The 7,525-nt window shown below is 46.4% G+C and overlaps 1 pseudogene; it reads right to left on the reverse strand.

The window, feature by feature from the left end:
• LOC144233514 (large ribosomal subunit protein eL32 pseudogene) overlaps window positions 1-1,510 on the reverse strand; it is a 19,235-nt pseudogene extending 17,725 nt beyond the window's left edge.
• Window positions 1,511-7,525: the final 6,015 nt, after the last annotated feature.

A 7,525-nucleotide genomic window follows, 5' to 3' on the forward strand; every position in this document is an offset into this window, starting at 1 on the left:
ATAAGCACTTCATGGTTTGGTTAGAAATCACTTACTTTGTTCTACCTTCCTACAGAATCATGGCTAGGTACTTACCTGTCGTCTACAGCACTTAATCCTCTGGACCTCATGAGAGGGGAGGGGAAGACTGAAAAGATGGCCATAAACATCACCTTGGGACATTGGTGATGTCCCAAGCAGAATACCAGCAGTTTCATTTTGCCTGGGGTACCTCAAAAATGAAGGAAGGGCAGAAAATGCCCCGAAGAGTTTCTCTTCAGTCTCTTCAGGTGCAGAGCCTGCTGCCCACTGAAGGGCAGAAAGGTTTGGTTGAGAGAAAGTTAAGGTTGGTTGTTGCAGCCTCTACCTCCTGTTGTGGGCCTCAGCAGGGAAGATGCCTTACGTGCTATGTGGGCTGGCCATTCAGCAGATGCTGCCTAACGAAGGCAGTGACCCAGGGCAACAGCAGAAAGCCTGCGGAGCTCAGCATACATATCTGTAGGGGACTGCAGAGGGATTTCCCTTTTTCCCAGATGCCCATGCATAACTCCAACAAGAGATTATGCAGCCACAAAGGCCCAGTAGGAGGGGCCTTGAGATGTCTGCATTGCACATTGGTCTCTACAGTCTTGTTCATTTAACCAGCTCCTACTGAGCACCTCTTATCTTTCAGGCACTATTTTAGATGCTGGGGACATAGTGATGAACAAAATCAGGCAAGGCCTTTTCCTCCTAGACCATCCAATCTATGGTGAGCCAAAGCCGATTCTAGTTCTTTGTTATTTTTAGAATTTCCAGGAAAAAAGTCTCACACAATAAGCTCTTCCCCACTCACACTCAGCTTCTTCTGCCTCATTGTCAACCTTTTGTTCATGTCTCCTTCCCCCAAAGAAGAAGCAGTCCTGAGGTTGTAGTGGGTGTGGAGAGTGGGAGCAGGTGCATGTAGGGTCGTTCTAGGCAGAAACCTGGGTGAGTAGCTGTTTTCTCCTCCCTCCCCCTTTGGTGCCCTGCCAACCTCTAAAAATGCGTTACCTCAACTCCTCAGATATCTAGGGTCCCTGTTACAATAAAGTAAGGCATCTTCCCAGTGCATGGCTCTAAGTGCTGCATGTTCTCTTTGGGAGTCCCTGACCCATCAGCCCCTGATGTCTGCAAAGCTCCAAGAAGAAAGGTGTCTCATTAGGTCACATTGATGTAGGAAGAGATTAACAAATACCTGGTCAAGTCTTCCAGGAGTGCTGGCCTTTAAAGAGAGAAGACATTAGTCTAACAAACCTCTAAGTGATCAAACTTCAGGCACAGAGGAGGAGGGTGAGGATGTTTAGGCAGCCTGGTGAGATTTGGGGGCCAAGTGCCACCAGCCCCTGCTTTGCACCTGTGGCTTCATTCGCCCTGCCTCTTAGCCTCATGCAGACTATTATTTGGGGTTATTTTGCCCTATTGACTGGCATTTTCTTGCAAGTGCTCTGTGTGTGTGTGCATGCGTGCGCATGTATGTGTGTGTGTGCCTGTGTGCGCACCCAATGTCCATGTCTTCTTATTAGGTCACTGTGTAACTTACATGCTTCTTTGTAACCAACCTTGGCTCCTCAGCCCTTTTGAAGAACTTCAGTGCTTGAAGTACACCAGGTGGTGCTATGCTCACGTGTCCCCATCATCCATCCCCAGGGAAGCCACCCTCATTCTCTCCTACCACTTCATTCACAGGAGGTAGAAGAGACAAGATCCTTCACATAGACTATCCCAGGGCTGCAATTCAGGAATGAAATAGGATTCATTTTCTTGACACAATCTTTCACCAGTTACAAATAGTAGCAATTGCCTATGGGACTCTTTTGAGAAATTATGAAGTGTTAATTAGCAGAAGCACTGTATATTTAAAATATGTGGCATGTTTAAATAACTATTAAATTAAACCTACTTTGCAGAGTTGAGAATCCATCTGGTCCAAAATCTGAAGAGTTGACTTTTGCTGCATATATTAAGAGAACTGTCTAAATGCTTCTGGAAATGGTCATTTTGTGTCACTTTTGTTTCCTTAGATGTAGAAACTGAGGTTCAGAAGCCGATGGTGACTAGCTGTGGTGACAGCTCGGCTATTCGAATTGATGTGCCTCCATCTCTCAGAGGAAAGCTTTAAATCACTCCCCATACCCAGAGGGCATGTCAGGAGGGTGAAGGGACTGTGGCTGTGTTTTAGAAGTCATATATTTCAAACCTGTTGATCTCAATGACTTGCAACTATTTTAGCTTAAGTGAAAACCAAGCATTCCCTGACATTTTCTGTAGAGATGAGGAGGACAGAGCCAGGAAGCCTAATCCAGGCACTGACCGTAAAGCATAACTGAGTCTTTCTTTGGATGAATCATACTCTCTTGGCCTCAATTTTCTCACAGATTTTATGAAGAAAGGCCGAGAGTTGGGCTGTGTATCAGTTAGGCTCTAACAAGGAAAATAGAAACTTTCCAAGCATCTCAGCAGAGAGCATTTAATGCAGGACGTTTTCACAGGTAATAGAGGAGGTAAAAGAGATTGCTGGGAGGTAGCCCAGATATTAGCCCCAGCAGGAAGTCACTTCTGCCGAGGCTAGGAGGTTAGAGGGCGGGGCTGGGGAAGTGATATCATCCCAGCCATGGGGCCAGGGTCACTCACTCTTTGGAAGCTGGAACATGGTGGGCCTCTCAGGTGGGAGCTGGGGCCATGGAAGAGATGCCACATGAGACGGAGAGAGAGGGAGGAAATGTCCAGGCGTCTTCTCTCTGTCTTGGGTCAGTGCCTCCTATTGCCCCCAACCCAGCAGGAAGCCAGCTGACATGGAGCCTGCCATAGTCAGCTGGGGAAGGCTGGGGAATGATTAGCTGTGAGCAGCCCATGCCAGGCTCCTTCATTCAGTAAGAGCCAGACGTTAAAAGTGTCCTTGAGAGTTTGCCAATGGGTATGTCAGGCCAATAACACCAGAGTGGTCTTTAATGAGACTCCCCTACCTCCACCATCAGAAACAAACATTCCCAAGGTGCACTTAGCTTTTTCTGCCCTGGACTTGCCTCTATGCAGGGACGATGAGGCGAGCTTTCAGGGGTGGTGTTTGTGGATGAGGAGGGAGAGGAAGGTACAAGAGTAGGAGAGGATGAGAAAGAGAAGATGGGGGGTCATACCTGTAAGTGGAGGGCTGAACCCAAAGACGAAGAGGTCAGAGGGTCTCACCCATGACCAGGGATGATTACTGCCTAGGCAAAATGATACTTCCCATCATAAAATAATTCACAACAAGTTAGTGTCCATAGTAGGCTTTTCTAGAATGTTTAACATATTTTCATACAGGGTCCTTTTCATTGAGTGTCTTCAATCAATACCTGTCACACTGGATTGGTTTGATATGCCCTCACATAAGGTACCTCATCTTGAAGGAGGAAGGAAGAGAAATGGTATTAGCAATCACACTGTGCCGTCTGCTCAAGGCAAACTGCTCACATAGGCATTTTAGCTGCAGTGGAATTTGAGGGGCTACAGACCCCTTCTCTGGGCTTCAGACTCTGTGAAGTAAGGATGTTGAGTGAGCTTTTAGGGCCTGCCTGACTCTGCCACTCTGGGATCTGCCCCAGATCCTGGAAGACAGGTGCAGGAATGGTCCCTCAAGTCATGTAGGAAGAGAGCACGGAAGGCATAATGGGACATTTGCACAGCCATGTCCTATGAGGTCCAGACTGAGTGCATTGCTGTAGCCTCAGCACAGACTTAAATAAACAGAAGCTCTTTGTCATAACTTAAGGTCTTGCATTTCTTGACTGTGAAACAGGGAGGGGTAGACCACAGCAGCTCCTATAAATCCACTGTTCTCTGCTGCCCACTGCCCTTTTATCTCATATTGCTGCTCCTCTCTCAACACAAGGCCTTAAAAACCACCAGCTTCCTTGAAGGTCCCTCCTCTTGTTCTCTCCCAGCTCCCCCTCCCTGTCAGTTCTACCTCACAAAGCCCAAAAGAGCCAATAAGGCAAGGTGGGCTCTTGGAGTTCAGGGAGGAGCGGCTGCGGGGAGGGGAAAGCTGGGAACACTCATGCATTAATCATTTTTGTCCTGACTCATGTACAAAGATGAGTAATAGCAGGAAAAGATGCCAGTTTGGTAGCAAATGAGAGGTGCCAGAGCCAAGAAGAGGGAGAGAATTAAGTGTTGGAAAATGGAAAGACCTTGACCAGGGGAAGAGGAGACAGGGACATGTGTAGAGCTGGGGGCTGATGTGGGGTAGACTTTGGTCCTGTCTGTCTGGAGTGGGCATTTCATGCAGAGGAGGACTGGGAGAAGTGTTAGCTTAGGAGCTTGAGAGCCAAGATGACTTTATCCTGTTGTTTAGAAAGAAATGGCACCATGCCACTCCCTCTGTCCTGTCCTCATGGCTGACCCTGGAAGTCAATCCCCTCCTCCTTTCCCATTGAACACAGAGGAGGACTCAATCTCTCTTAAGTCAGTGCCACCAATCCATTGGACTTGGTACATGATCAAAACCCTCATGGCTGGCTTGGCTACAGACAATGGTAAGTCTTGGGTGGCTTTTGTGAGGCATTTTAAAAAGAGATAAAACTGTGTGTGCGGATTGGTTTGTAGGAGGGGCACTGGAGAAAGAGATCAGTGGGAAGTGTAAATAGAATTCAGGCTGTTAAAAACAAAATTCATCTGAGTAAATTTAAAGATCAAATTGGCTGTATTCAGTGATTCATGAATCAGGCAGCAACCCATTTAGCAAATAGAAAGGAGCTCTGAGGAGCTGTGCAAATTGGAAGGGTTTTATAGGCAGAAACAGGGAGGGACGATTGGCCAAAAGAATAAAAAGGGTTGTTTCAGGCAAGGTCACTTTCCCTTAGGGGACAGAGCAGGGGGTCTTATTAGGTAGATGACCTCATCTTCCTTTGGGACAAGGAGAGGGCCCATGTGACAGATGACCTCACTGGTACTGACCAGAAAATTCCTGACTGAGCAGTTAAGACACATTTCTAGGGGAGGTTGAAACTGCATTTAGGTTAGATAGTAAGCCCTGGTTTGGTAACTTGGCCTAGCATAAGAGACTCCATTTTGGGCTTGTGGTTTTCTTTTTAACATGAACAAGAAACTTCTGTATCTTCTGCCCATTCCCACATTAGACTTGGTGAACCAGCTTTTTCTTTTTCTGTTCTTTTTTGTCTGTCTATCTGTCTCCTCCCTCCCTCCCTCCCTCCCTCCCTTCCTTCCTTCCTTCCTTGTCTTTCTTGAACCAAGAAGTTTTAGTGGATAAGCTACTTTACTCCCATCCTCAACCTGGGGCATACCAATGTCCTCTCCTCTTTTGTTGACCAACCTGAGCTTCTCAAGATCTACTCACAGGTGGAAGAGCCCAGGCTACATTAGAGGCAAGTTCTCATCCTCTTTACAGACCATTTTTCACTCCATAAAAACAATAGGACAAAAGTACTGATCTATAAGCCTCCATCAAGTTCACTGAAATTTGGAAACTGGGATTCTGTCACCAAAGTTTCCATCCTCCCATGAATTATTCTGGGCCCTCCATAAGCCAGGCATAAGGAAATCTTATTTTGTTTTTGTTTGGTTTTTTTCATCCAAAAGGATGAGACCACTTCTTGATTGACCCTGTTAGAGAGTGATGAACAGGAGCAGTCAGAACCCATTAGCACTGCCCCAGTGAGCTGCTGTTCAATTCAGAAGCATCGACTGAGCCTAGGGGGATGTGCCACCAGAGCTCAGTGACTTGCTTCTGCTCTTTATCCTCTAGCTGCAGGGGGGGCTGCCCCACTTGCACAGTGGCCAAGTGTGGTGGCTGATTTGATCTACAACTTCCGACCCTTTGTTCCAGGCATCCCCTTTGTCGTCATGGTGCTGCTAGTGACAATATGCTCTTAAACCCTCGTGACTCAAAGTGTGATCTGTGGACCATCGGCATTGGCATCACTTAAGGGCTTTTGAGAAATGCACAATCTCAGGCCTCACCCCAGGCCTGCTGAATCAGAACCTGTAGGTTAGCAAGATCCTCAAGCAATTTGTATACATATTGAGGTTGGAGTAGCCCTAAGACAGTTCTAGAGGCCAGAAGTGAAAATTCAAGGGATCAGCAGGGCTGTGCTCCCTCCAAAGGCTCTAAGGGAGAATCCTTCCTTTCAGCTTCTGCTGGCTGCTGGTGTCCCTTGACTTGTGGCTGCATCACTCCAATATCTGCCTGTCTTCACATGGGCATCTCATCCTTGTGTCTTATAAGGACACTTGTCATGGGATTTGGGGTCCACCTGGATAATCTAGGATGATTTCACCTTGAGATTCTTAAATTAATTTCATTGTTCAAGATCATTTTCCAGGATTCTCAGGTTCTGGGAGTTAGGACATGGACATATTTTTTGAAAGCCCACTGTTCAACCAACTTATAGACTCCCTTGGAACATTCCCAGGCAGCATGCTTCCGAGCTGCTTGCCATCACCCACCCTCCTCAGCTGGCCCAGCTTGGTGTTTGGATTCACCCATACAGCTGACAACACCACATAATAGAGCATATTGAATACATCTTCTGTGACAGACACTGTCCTTTGTGTTTTTCATGGATGAATCCATTTGACTGCAACAATCCTTTGGGGTTTCTATCATAATTGCCACCCCCCACTTTATAGATGGGGAAACTGAGGCCGGGGTGGTTCAGTAATTCTCCTAAAATCTCATAGCTGGTAGAGATGAACCTAGGATACAAATCAGGAAGTCTGTACAAGAATCTGTATGCTTTGGCATATAGTAATGCTTCTGAAATTATGTAATATGTTTCTGAAATTATGGAGGGTTCCAAAAGGTGTATGAGGGAGATGGCTTCAGAGCCCTTTGTCCTACTTCCCAGAGACGCTAGGCACAAAGAAGGCAAAGATGGAGTGTGGGCAGCTGTCCCGCCCCTAACTCTATAGTGTATGGAGTTGGAGGACCCCCAGCTGTTATTTATTGTGCCCCGAAGCCTTTTTCATTTAACACTATATCAGTGCACACAGCCTGTCCAGGCAAAATGCCTTATGGGAGGGTTTATTATCAAAAAGGTTCTTTAGGTGAATGTTTAGTAGGCTCCATACACTTTAGTGTGTATCATGCCTTGGGCTAACGCATTCCATTTGTTTACTCACCATATGTAAAACCTTATTTAATTTGCTTTAAATGCCCTTGTTATGAGTGGTGAGAAGTGGGCTCTCCCCAGTGTTAGCTCTCTTTATACCCTCTGTGATTTTCTGCCTTAATTTTCAGTCCTTTTCTACTTTTATCTTTTCCCCAGTCTGAAAATCTCACCCCTTTCTTTTGAATCCTTACCTGCCAGTAAGGGCCAGAAGTCCTTCCTTCCCAAGACACAAGCATGTCAGATGGCTGGGCAAAGCTTCTTATACCCATAATAAATAGCCAGGTCAAGGGGGTCAGGGAATTAGCTGGAAAAACCTGTTACCAGTCCAGGCATTCTCATCAGTGATGCAAGGAGCATTGTAACAGCATTGGAATCCTTAGATCACCTGCTCACATGGAAAAGTGGAACCCACCATTTAA

This window comes from Crocuta crocuta, unplaced genomic scaffold (assembly GCF_008692635.1).
Source record: "Crocuta crocuta isolate KB4526 unplaced genomic scaffold, BGI_CrCroc_1.0 scaffold113, whole genome shotgun sequence".
Classification (NCBI taxonomy): Eukaryota; Metazoa; Chordata; class Mammalia; order Carnivora; family Hyaenidae; genus Crocuta; species Crocuta crocuta.